Source organism: Lissotriton helveticus, chromosome 10, assembly GCF_964261635.1.
Source record: "Lissotriton helveticus chromosome 10, aLisHel1.1, whole genome shotgun sequence".
NCBI lineage: Eukaryota > Metazoa > Chordata > Amphibia > Caudata > Salamandridae > Lissotriton > Lissotriton helveticus.
Genome location: NC_136071.1, coordinates 246,128,264 through 246,140,428, shown reverse-complemented (window position 1 = coordinate 246,140,428; position 12,165 = coordinate 246,128,264). Strand labels below are relative to the sequence as shown.

The 12,165-nt window shown below is 45.5% G+C and overlaps 1 protein-coding gene across 2 annotated transcripts in view; it reads left to right on the top strand.

Moving 5' to 3' along the window:
• The first annotated feature begins 6,645 nt into the window (after positions 1 to 6,645).
• Positions 6,646 to 12,165, top strand: part of TMC5 (transmembrane channel like 5) — a 571,516-nt gene continuing 565,996 nt past the window's right edge. For both annotated transcript variants that reach the window (XM_078665241.1, XM_078665242.1), the window contains exon 1: positions 6,646 to 6,910. The gene's annotated coding sequence lies outside the window, so the exon portion shown is untranslated. The remainder of the gene's footprint in view (positions 6,911 to 12,165) is intronic.

Here is a 12,165-nt window from a genome sequence, read left to right as displayed (position 1 = left end):
TGGAAATCACTGACCTTTTTCTTCCTGCTTTGCCTACCTGGGAGCCCTGCCGAACTGGAGAGCGGGTCCCTGTCCTGCCATTTTCGAACTGTTGGTGGTCGCGGGGGAGCGGGACTGCGAGGCTCAGGGTTCTCTGCGCTCCTGACATCGCGCGCACCTGGTGCCTCTTCACCCACCTCCCCCCCGCCTACCTGGTTTCTTTGAAATACGACTCGCGGCCCCCGCTCCGCGGGAGCCGTTCGAAGTCGTTTGGCTGCTGAAACTCTTGACGGGCATTTGGAAATCACGGACCTTTTTCTTCCTGCTTTGCCTACCAGGGAGCCCTGCTGAACTGGAGAGCGGGTCCCTGTCCTGCCATTTTCGAACTGTTGCTGGCCGCGGGGGAGCGGGACTGCGAGGCCCAGGGTTCTCTGCGCTCCTGCCATCGCGCGCACCTGGTGCCTCTTCCCGCTCTCCCCTCCCTACATTAGGAGCGTCAATTACGCAACCGCGGGACGCACGCAGCACGGAGCGAAGCCCGGGCAAAGGGCGGGCCCTCTGAGGCCCTCAGAGGCTGAAGAAGGCTGTGCTGTGCCCATCCTCTTTAAAGAACATTCTATTTGTTATAACGTCAGTTTGTAGGTCTGTGACTGCTTTAGTGTGTATTGTTGTTCCCGTGACTCTTTGTGCTCCCTCTAGATCTATTCGAAATGACGGCCAAAAAACAGGTCTGGGAGACTATTAGTTGGAAGGTCGTGTTCCAAAACAAAATCGAATCCCCTTCGTAATAAGGACAACCATGTTGCGCAACTTAAGGGCACTTGTCAGTTATTCAACCTTTGGGAAAGGGGGAAGAATAGAGCTACAATGGTAGAGCCTACTCACGATGACATGGTAAAAGCCCCCACCTCTTTGATGGGATTGAGTACTGTGGGTTTGGTGCATGAGAATAACATGGAAAAGGGAGCTATTACACTAGTTGCAGTAACGGAAGGCTTAGCCTCCTTGGACAATTGTGTGTCTCCCCCCTTGTATGCATCAAAGGATAAAAATATACAATCCATTCTCCCCCTACAAACCCTTCCTGAAGCTATCTTACAAGTGGCGGGGGTGATAGAACATGTTTCTCTTCCTAAAACTAGTGAGCCTCCATCTAAACACCATGAACCTAGCCCATCTCCTCCTAGAAGAGTGTATAATAATGTCCTATCCTCTTCTGACTTGGATATAGAGCTCTGTAGGAGATATATTGAGGTTGATACTGATAAGGCTAGGGATTTTACAAAAACTCCTGTAACATCAGTTCCACCTGTCCTCCATCTTTATAGCAGTACTCCTTCGAATATCTCCCAGTTAAACACTTCGACTAGCTCTAACCTTAACATAACTGGTATTGATGCCATCCTCCCGCCTAGGTTGGATAAACCTGTCTCCGACTGCCTATCTTCTCTTGAACATTTGCTTTCCTCCATTCTGTCATTATTAGAAAAATGTGTTGGGGGCTCAGACTGTGTATTGGAAACAGTCACTCAAATATTGAAGGTTTTATTGCACAACGTACATGAGAAGAAAATCAGTCCAATTTTAGAGGCTGATGGACAAGATCTTGTAGAGCAGAAAGTCCCTAAGACAGAGAATGGGACTTCTAATATTTCCCAATTATCTTACGATAGGGAAACATTAGTACTCCCACTGAGAACCCCTGCCTCAAACTGTACAGTTGATTTTGTTCCAGTAATAGAGGTCTTACACGAAATGGTGTCAAAGGAAGGTAAAGAAGCCTCTCCAACATTAGAGGTTCTACACGAAACGGATCCTAAGGAAGCAAAAGAACTCTTTCCGATCTTTAATAAACAGCGGAGTGAGGGAGACAAGGAGGTTCCAGAACCTGAAGGCAATAGAAAAAAGGATAATTCAGGGAAAGTTAAAAAGAATGGGGAAAAAAAGAGGAGACTAATTAGAAGAATCGAAAAAAATAGGCGGAGAAAAATTCTTTTGGGAGAAAACCCGGAATCGCCCTCAAATAAAGAATTACATCAGGTCTCCCAGTTGGTATTAAAAGATGAAAATGAGGACGTAAAAGGAGTTGTGGCTACCTCAATCTCCGTAGTACAAAGATCTGTCCCCCTGCCATCAAGTCCTTGCTCTTTTGGTGGGCCCTATACGGTCAAAGGGGATCTGTTAAACTCAGTTTCTCAGGGAAATGAGATTAACTTTACTGGCCCTGCCTCTTTAGCTCTTAATCCTTTGGCCAGTCCCTACTCCGATAAAAGGGAAGGGGTAGTGGTTTGTCAAAATCCTCCCGAAATGCTTAAGGAGGAAAGTGTCGATACCCTTACTCTTGACTTCTTCCCCCTATTCGATGCTGATTGAATCCTAAATAGATCATTACTCCTTAAATATTTTCAGGAATCCGCAAATCTGAAATTACTACAAACTGCAGATATAGACTTAGTACGGATTCTGAAGACAGAGGGTGGAAATCTAACGAGGGTAAAGTTCTACTCTAAATTAGTAGTAAATCTAATTCTACAACGGTCTGAAGATTTCCAGAGTAGAGGGATCAACGTTATGCCCTTCTGTGGGAATATCCCCTTTGGTAGACCTTTTAAGTCTTCAAGGCCTTTAGGGTCTTCTTTATCTCTCTTGCAGGTAGCCTCTGGAAATGTAGAACAGTCTGGTGGTTTTGATGATTTGAAAATTTGCATATCAAAAGATCTCCGTCTTGTATTTTACTCTAATCCTCCTATGCCCCCCCCCCCCCCAGGATAAGGTTGTGGATGAAAATCTCCGTTGGAACTGGTTACCTGGTGTTCTCTCGAGGAAATTGACTATTAAGTATCCGCTCCATTCTCATCTTTAGCGACAATATAACAATACTATCTAAGAATTCTGCTGGGTTGAAGAATAGACTTGAAAAAATTAAATTGCTCCTGTCATTAAAAGCCAGTGAAATTTGTCTCCAGGAGACGTGGTGTTCGGAGAAAATTCAGATAGGAAGGGATTACTTTGTACTTGAGGGTTGTGCTGCCCCCTCCAAGAGAGGCCATGCTAGTGGGGGTATTGCATGTCTATTATCCAACCGGATAAAATGGAATTTCTCTCACTATTTGGATTCTTGTAACCTTTTTCAGGCTGTAACGTTGTTTAGTTGTGACAATGTTGATGCGCCTAAACCTTTAGTTTTGATCAACGCTTATATTCCCCCCGAAGTTAGTTTTAACGCATCTTTAAAAAGGGGTTTTGTCTATATTCAGAGTATTAGGGAAAAATCTCCTCCTCCTAATATAATCTTAGTAGGGGACTTGAATTGTAAAATCTCTAATTTAGGTATGAGCCTGTTTCGTGATAAATATAAAGAAGAATCATTACAGATCTCCCAAGCTGTCTTCCCTGAGAATATTAAAACAAACAAGCGAGGGAAGATACTTCTCAAAGAACTGTCCGATATGGATGGGATCATAGCGAATGGAAGGCTCGCCTCTGATTCCCCTGCAAATTTCACCCATAAATCTCATCAGGGAGAATCCATATTAGATTTTGTGATAGTAGAGAATTCTACCTTTGCCCTATTAAAGGACCTTAAGGTTATTGAAACCCTTTTTAGCGACCACAAAATACTTTCTACCTCTGTGAACAGAAATCCTCCCAAATCCGACCAATGGTCACTTAATAGTGATCTGGTAAGTTTTGAAGCGAAATCGGGAAGGTGCTATTGGAATACAAAAGCTGAACGAGAGTTGGAGAGTGTTCTTGATGTTGCAATTAATGACCTTGCATTTTGGCATGGTTCTGAAATTGTGTGCTTCCTAGACTTTATGAAGGTAGTGATTTCGGTGGCTAAAAAACCAAATAAGAAAAGGTGTATCACAATACCCTTTAGTCCCCTGCGTCTACTTAATATAGAAATAAATAAGTTAGTAAGGGAACAATATCTGTGTAAATCGGCAGAAGGAACGCGTAGAGTAGCCTTACTAAAAAGAAGGAGGAGAAGGTTACAGGCAAAATTACGAAAAGAAGGGGAGGATATTATTTGGATAAAATTAAGAGAGGCTGCCCTCAATGGAGAAATTAGACAGTTTTGGTCCCTCATAGGTGAGGGCTGTGGGGCAAGAACAAGACCGCTTCCTATCCCCATTGAAGAACAAATATGGGTGAATTATGTCACAGCCCTTTACACAAGTAATGGAGCCGCGGTTCGCCGTATAGATTTTATTGAGAATAGTCAGCCTTTGGTCCCTTTATCTGAAAAGGATATTGAATTAGCAATTAAGGAAATGCGTTCTTCTGGGGCAATGGGGCCGGATGAACTTCCAATTTCTGTCCTAAAGCAAAGTAGTGCAAAATGGAGCAAATTGTTATGCCCTGTGTTTAATACTTGCTTTTCCAGCAGAAAGATTCTTCCCTCTTGGAAAGGGAGTATTCTGGTGCCCCTTTTAAAAAAGGGTGACCGGCTATCTCCCCAAAATTATCGCCAAATTGCCCTTTTGGATGCAATTGGCAAAGTTTTTGCAAGATGCCTTTTGAAACGAATTAATGATTGGGTGGACCATGTTAATATACTTCCCCTTGAGCAGACGGGATTTCGAAAGAACCATGGCACCATATATAACTTAACAGCTCTGCAAGTAATAACCGATAAATACATCAGGGTCCGAGGAGGGAGAGTCTATGCAGCCTTCATAGACTTCTCCACGGCCTTCGACAAAGTTGATCGTCCTCTGCTGTGGAAGAAACTACTTACTTTTGGTATGCCCGTTCGGCTGCTAAATCTAGTTCAGGACCTCCACTCTGATACCTGGTGCAGAGTATTGTTGGGAGGAGAGAGAGGCCTATCCCAAGCAATCCCCTCAGCCAATGGTCTTAAACAGGGCTGCTTATTAGCTCCACTATTGTTTTCCCTTTATGTTTGTGACCTCCCCCAGACCTTATCCTTAAGCGAAGGAATTGCCCCCATTTTAGGGGATAAACCGGTTGCATGTTTAATGTATGCAGATGATATATTACTTTTAGACCTTACTCCAAAAGGACTTAATAATCGTCTGCATGCATTACATGTATTTGCCGAGTCCCATCATTTGAAGATCAATATCTCTAAAAGAAAGGTAATGTGTATGATGGGAAAGAAAAAATCGAAATCTGGGAATTTTAGTTGGTCTTTAGGCAGCGATAAGCTGGAAATTGTAAAGTCCTACGTTTTTTTAGGGAAAATAGTATGTGGTAACTTGAGCGATAAGGCTCATATAGATAACAACATTTGGAAGGCCAAGACACAGGGTAATGGACTGAGTGCTCTTTATAAAGCCACTGGTAAAAGACATTTTGTCCATTTGCTAGAGGCCTTCCGAGCAAAAATTCCAGCCTCTCTGCTCTATGGCATCGAGCTTATTGATTTGGGGCAATGGTTTTTTTTAGATTCCATCGAGGGCAGACTTTTTCGAAATCTAACTACGGTTAATAATGCTTGTACAGTGGCATCTCTTAGACTTGAATTTGGCATACGAAGTAGTTGGGTTCAGGCCCTGGCGGGAGTAATACGTTGGGTCTCTTGCTTAGCCAATGGAAAACGGGCCACTTTAAGATTTCTCATTAAAAAAGAATTATTGGGTTCCCTAAAAGAATATTCCTTACTTATAAAGAATTTCAGAAGGGCTGTTACATTATTGGAATTGGAGGAATCAACTCTTTTTTTGCTATCTTCACATCAGCTAAAGTCCACCCTAAGACTGGCTACATGGGAGCTAAGTTTTAGGAGGGACAGAGATGCCCTTATTGTAAAGAAAGGTGCTACGCAGGTTATCAATTCTTACTTATTTAAACACATACAACCTTATGCCTCTTGGAACCTTCTTCACGGCCTACGCCGTTTTTGGTTCCTCTTGAGGCAAGATCTCCTCCCTTTAAATAAATTACTAGCTAGATGGTATGGTTCCTCGGACAAATGTAACCTATGTAACAACAATAATTCGACCCAGGATATCGCCCATATTCTCTTCATATGCCCTGCCTTAATGGCTCATCGCCGAAAGTGGGTGAGACCAATTTGTTTACAACTAAGCATTTTATCTGCCAAATCTTTAATCGATGCTATCTTTAACCCCCTAATGAAATGTTTTGTTACAGAATCTTTAAGTTTTTTTAATGTTTTTCAGAATTATATTAATGGATATAATTTCCATATTCCAGTTCCTGTGTCTATAGAATGCATTTTAAGGATTTTATGTTTTGTAACTTCTGTTGTCCTTTATGCTTTGTTTATATGTGGATCTCAATTGAGTTCCAAATCATATATTAATAAAATTGAATTGAATATAAGGCGCTAAACAAATGCTACAAAACGATCCATTCCTCTGCTAATTATGGTGGTGACCACTCCTTCTAGACAAGTCGTTTAAGCCCCACTGTAAATTCCAGTCGACCAGTTACAAATGGCCCGTTACTGGAATCAGTCACAGCATATGCGCACCTCAAATAATAAATATTTTGTTTGTTAAATAAAAATACCATTTGGAAAAATAAGCATAATTAAGCGCACCTCAAATACTTAATATTATGTTTGTTAAATAAAAATACCATTTGGAAAAATAAGCATAATTCAACTCCAAAGTTAAGGTCCAAACTGCAAAGTTACTCCATAACGGAAGCCATTTGAAAATAGTGAAATGGATTAACTGGCGGGCTACAGGAGTCGTAAGGCTGTTTCTGGTCGATGATCCCTGCCCGGTGGCGCAGTAGGGGCAGGCAGCGCCCTCGGCTGAGGGCGCTGCTGCGATGGTAACGTCACCGCTGCCCCAGCCGCTCCAGGAAGGGATTCCCGGACGGGCGCCTCGCACAGCGACACCTGCGTTCCGTGGCGCACTCCTGCAGGATCCAGTGTCCGCGTCTCCCGGAGTTACCAGGCTGGCGGCGCGGGAGGCAGCGGCGGCGGCAGGTGAGCCTCGGGGTGGGCGGGCCGTGCGGCAGCTCTGAGGGGCTCAGGGGAGCCCGGCTGCCCGGTGAGGGCTGAGGGCAGTGCCTTCGAGGAGGCAGCCGGCTAGGCGGGAACGGAGCGCGGCACCGACCGTTCTTCCGCGCGTTCTAGTGAGTTCTTGCCCTCACTTCTAATCTCTGGGGGGACGCGGGTATTTTAGGGCTCTTCGCCCGGCCTAAATTTCAAGCCCTGTACTCCCCTCGCCCCCACTCCGGAGATCCACGCACCGGACCCCAGGCTATTCACAGGTACAGACCAGCCTTCCTCTCTGGATGGTGTTTCTTTATATCTTCATATATTCACCACAGGTGCCTGCGGGAGTCTCTCCGGAGATCCGCGCTGTCACCTCTTATTCTCCACAAAAGCGCTTCAACGCCTCGCCAGGAGTCGTAAGCGCTATATCAATACAATATACAATAGATACTCTCACAATCGACCTGAGGTCTCCTGTGTTTTATTTCTGAGTGGTGGAGTTCTCCGTCTCCTGTTTCCAAAGAGACACTGCGTTTCTTTATTTAGGTCACTGTGCCCTCTCCAGGGGTCAGTGCATGGTCTTTGCGTGGCCCCTTACTGTCCTCATTGTGCGCGCCCGTGTGTCCCATCTAAGGAGAGTCCATGCTCGTGACGTCGAAGGGTCAGAGCATCCTCCTTCTAGTCCTGTTACACGTTGTTTTGTGGCTGTGCGCCCCCTTTCTCTGGGTCATGTTGTGCATGCTCTCTATGGGGCGCCCAGCACCCTCTTTTTTGGGGGGGCGAGTCTGTGCACTCTCCTTCTAAGGATCTAGTCAGACTGTGTCTGGGGCGTCTCTGCACCCTCTCCTCCGCCATTTATTCAGCTTTCTACTAATGAAAGGGAACCTTTTCCCCAGAGGGTCTCCTGTTTGTCTTCACAGAAATATGTGCCTAATTGCTTCATATACTACGCAGCCATACTCATTTGAGTGTGTGTGGGGAAGGAGGGGAGGGAAGGTTTTAATCTTCCTGTTCTCCCCAGAAACATGTTATTCCGGGGCTCTCCATCCTCATCCATTTCTAAGCGATATGCATGGGGTGAGGGGCTGAGGGCATTGATTTGAGACCTTGTTAAGTTCCAGACTTAGCAAGGCCTAAGGGGGCTGGGTTCTTTTCTCTTCTCACCAGGAGTCTGTCCCTCTCCTCAGGGTTGTCTGGCGCCCCCTCTCTCTCTAAAGGTAAAGATGTTAGGCGTTATGTCGGGGGTTTCCTTCCTCTGACTAGGAATGGGAGGATTTTTGTCTCCGGGGTCGGGGGATACGAAGTGGAGGATGAGGCGGTCAGTGGTTTGAGATTTGTTTGTATCTCCAGGAATCTGTTCACCTTCTCTGCTATTTTGGGCGATATTGTCCCTTTCCGATGTTCCATGTTCCTGTGTTTGGTAGCTCTTTGGTTACCTTTGCATTAACACATTAACTATTAAATGTTTTCATTTTAGAAATGCCACATTAATTCAGCTGCAATGCAGCTATACTTTCCCCAATTTTTTGGGAAACATTGAGGTATGACACACGACCTAGCTATTGCCTTTTAACACTGTCTATTCTGAATTCCTTTCGAAAAGGAAACTGATGGCATTTCATAAACTTTGGACCCTGGAGCTAATAAGGAAATGCAAATCGATGTTGGACTCTGGACCAGAAAACTGCCTCTGAACGGCGGGCCTCGTTAGTGCAGACCATGTTTTCAGAAAGTCAGTGTGTCTCAGTTGCAAGGAACATATTGGGTCTGTGCAGAGGGCAAGAAGGGCGCCTGGAAGTTTCAAGGCTGCTATTTTACTTTATGAGACCAATAAATATCATAATGTATGTAGAGATTACCTTCTAGTTTACCTTCCACAGCTGTATTTATTTAGCGAGATGCCTTTAGACAGAACTCATCTTATTTGCATTGATTGTAAATAAAATAGCCCATCTCAGTATCATGGTGTTGCTCGGTTTCATGCCTGATGTTTACTGTGTCAGGGTGCTGCTCAGTCCTTCCGGGCTCTTGATCAACGTGCTATGGCCCTGCTTAGTTTTCTTAACTGATGTTTATTTTGCCGGGGTTCGGCTCTTTGAGCTTGGGATGTTGATCAAACTCTTGAGTTGCTGTTTAGTTGACTTAGCTGCTGGTTGCTGTGGCAGGGTGCCTTGCTGCTTAGTTTTCCTAACTTCTGTGTCGGGTGATGCTTATTTCACATGGGGCGCTGTTCAGTGTCAAGGTTGCTGCTTAGTGTTCTAAACTGCTGGTTGCTGTGGCAGGGTGCCTTCTCATTGCTTGAGTGGCGTTACTCAGTGTAGAAAATTGCTGCTTAGTTTTCTAAGCGGCTGGTTGCTCTGGCAGGGTGCCTGCTCAGTGCCTCAGGGTGTTGCTCAGTGTAGAAAGATGCTGATTAGTTTTCTAAGATGCTGGTTGCTGTGGACGGGTGGGTGCCTGTTCAGTGCTTCAAGGGTGCTGCTCATTGTAGTAGGGCGCTGCTTAGTTTTCCCGACTGCTGTGCCGGGGTGCTGCTCATTGCATTTGAGGTGCTTTTCAGTGCCATGGTTTCTTATTTTTTTTTTTACTGTTGGTTTCTGTGGCAGGGTGCCTGCTCAGTGCTTGTGGTGTGTAGCTCAACGTAGAAAGGTGCTGCTTAGCTTTCATAACTTCTGTGTCGGGTGATACTTATTGCACATGGGTGCGCTTCAGTGTCAAGGTTGCTGCTTAGTGTTCTAAGCTGCTGGTTGCTGTGGCAGGGTCTAACAACAAAGAATAGTGGTGGGTCACAAGAACACAAGGACAGACTAACTAAGCAACTGACAAGAGAAAAACTGAAGCCAAAACATACTCCCCAGTGGTGTATGGTAACATAACTAGGCTATGATCAACAGGGTACTTCATTTGTGAGGAAAAAATACCCATCAGTAGTCGACCTGTACCGTCCAGGGACGCCCGGAGTACCGACGGTGAGAGCGGTGCTTCAACTACCTGCGCCCTAGCCAGGTGAGGTGAGGCTTTTCTCTCCGCTAAAATTGCTGGGAGAATGACGTTTTACTCACAATACCCAGGTGATGAATTTTCATTATGATTTTTCACATATTTTGCACCCTGTTTTTTAAGCAGTAGCGTTACCAGTCCTGAAGAAAGCAGTGGATACCACTGGGGTCCTTGAAATCTGCAGAAACATGTTGACCAGTTTAAAATTCAATAGTAGCTATTCATTAAAACTACTAGAATCGTACTTCTTTTTTATTGATTTAGAAGCAGAGAGGTCTCGATTAAAATATTTTCGCCTCCTGTCTATCTAATTTTAGTCCCAACAGCACTTTTTCGTCTTTACACATATTATTTTTTGCACTGCTCAACAGTTGTCTCCTACCGCCTACACAAATTTTGTATAGGTCACTGGGCTCCATTCCTGCCAACAATTCGAGCATTGGTGAAAACACCTTTCCTTCGTGGTGTGAAGGATCCCATATGATGAAAAGGGCGGTACAGGTCGACTACTGATGGGTATTTTTTCCACACGAACGAAGTACCCTGTTGATCATAGCCTAGTTATGCTACCATACACCACTGGGGAGTATGTTTGGCTTCAGTTTTTCTCTTGTCAGTTGCTTAGTTAGTCTGTCCTTGTGTTCTTGTGACCCACCACTATTCTTTGTTGTTAGAAACTGTTTAATTAGGTGGCTATAGTTGTGTGTGGTCGGTAAAAATTCCCTTGGACCCTCCCATCCCTGTTGTGTTCATGCTGTGGCAGGGTTCCTGCTCAGTGCTTGAGTGGCGTTACTCAGTGTAGAAAATTGCTGCTTAATTTTCTAAGCTGCTGGGTTCTGTGGCAGGGTGCCTGCTCAGTGCTTCAGTGGTGTTGCTCAGTGTAGAAAATTGTTGCTTACTTTTCTAAGCTGCTGGCTGCTGGGGCAGGCAGTGTGTCTGCTCAGTGTTTCAGGGATATTGCTCAGTGTAGAAGGATGCTGATTAGTTTTCTAAGCCACTGGTTGCTGTGGTCGGGCGCCTGATTAGGGTGCTGCTTAGTTTTTTGGACTGCTGTGCTGGGGTGTTGCTCATTGCATCTGGGGTGCTTTTCAGTGCCATGGTTTCTGCTTATATTTTTTTTGCCGCTGGGTTCTGTGGCAGGGTGCCTGCTCAGTGCTTCTGTTGTGTAGCTCAGTGTAGAAAGGTGCTGCTTAGTTTTCCTAACTTCTGTGTCGGGGTGACGCTTATTGCACATGGGGTGCTGTTCAGTGTAAAGGTTGCTGCTTAGTGTTCTAAGCTGCTGGTTGCTGTGGCTGGCAGTGTGTCTGCTCAGTGCTTCGTGGGTGTGGCTCAGTGTAGAAGTTTGCTAGGCTGCTGGTTGCTGTGGACGGGTGCATGATCAGTGCTTCAAGGGTGCTGCTCATTGTAGTAGGGTGCTGCTTAGTTTTCCCGACTGCTGTGCCGGAGTGCTGCTCATTGCATTTGAGGTGATTTTCAGTGCAATGGTTTCTGCTTATTTTTTTTTGCCGCTGGTTTCTGTGGCAGGGTGCCTGCTCAGTGCTTCAGGTGTGTAGCTCAATGTAAAAAGGTGCTACTTAGTTTTCCTAACTTCTGTGTCGGGTAATGCTTATTGCACACGGGGTGCTGTCCAGTGTCAAGGTTGCTGCTTAGTTTTCTAAGCTGCTGGTTGCTGTGGACGGGTGCCTGGTCAGTACTTCAGGGGTATTGCTCAGCGTAGAAGGATGCTGCTTATTTTTCTAAGTGGTTGGTTGCTGTGGCAGGGTGCCTGCTCAGTGCTTTAGGGTTATTTCCCAGGGTAGAAGGATGCTACTTAGTTTTCTAAGTGGTTGGTTGCTGTGGGAGGGCGCCTGCTCAGTGCTTGAGGGGTGTTACTCAGTCTACAAGGCTGATTGATGCCTAGTTTTCTAAGCTGCTGGTTAGCATTAGCAGGGTGCCTGCTCAGTGCTTCAGGAGTGCTGCTCAGTGTGGAAAATGGCTGCTTAGTTTTCTAAGCTCTTGGTTGCTGTGGCAAGGTGCCTGCTCAGTGCTGCAAGAGTGTTGCTGACTGTTGAAGGGTGCTGCTTAGTTTTCCTAGCTGCTTTGCCGGGGTGCTGCTCAGTGCGCTGGGGTGATGCTCAGTGTTTCTGGCAAGTGTGTCTGGGTGCCGCTCACTGTGGCAGGGTGTTAAAACGTATGCAATAATGCGCCTCGGTATGCCAGGGGGCTGCTCAATGTATCTCAGCGTGTGTGGTCTCTGGAGTCATATA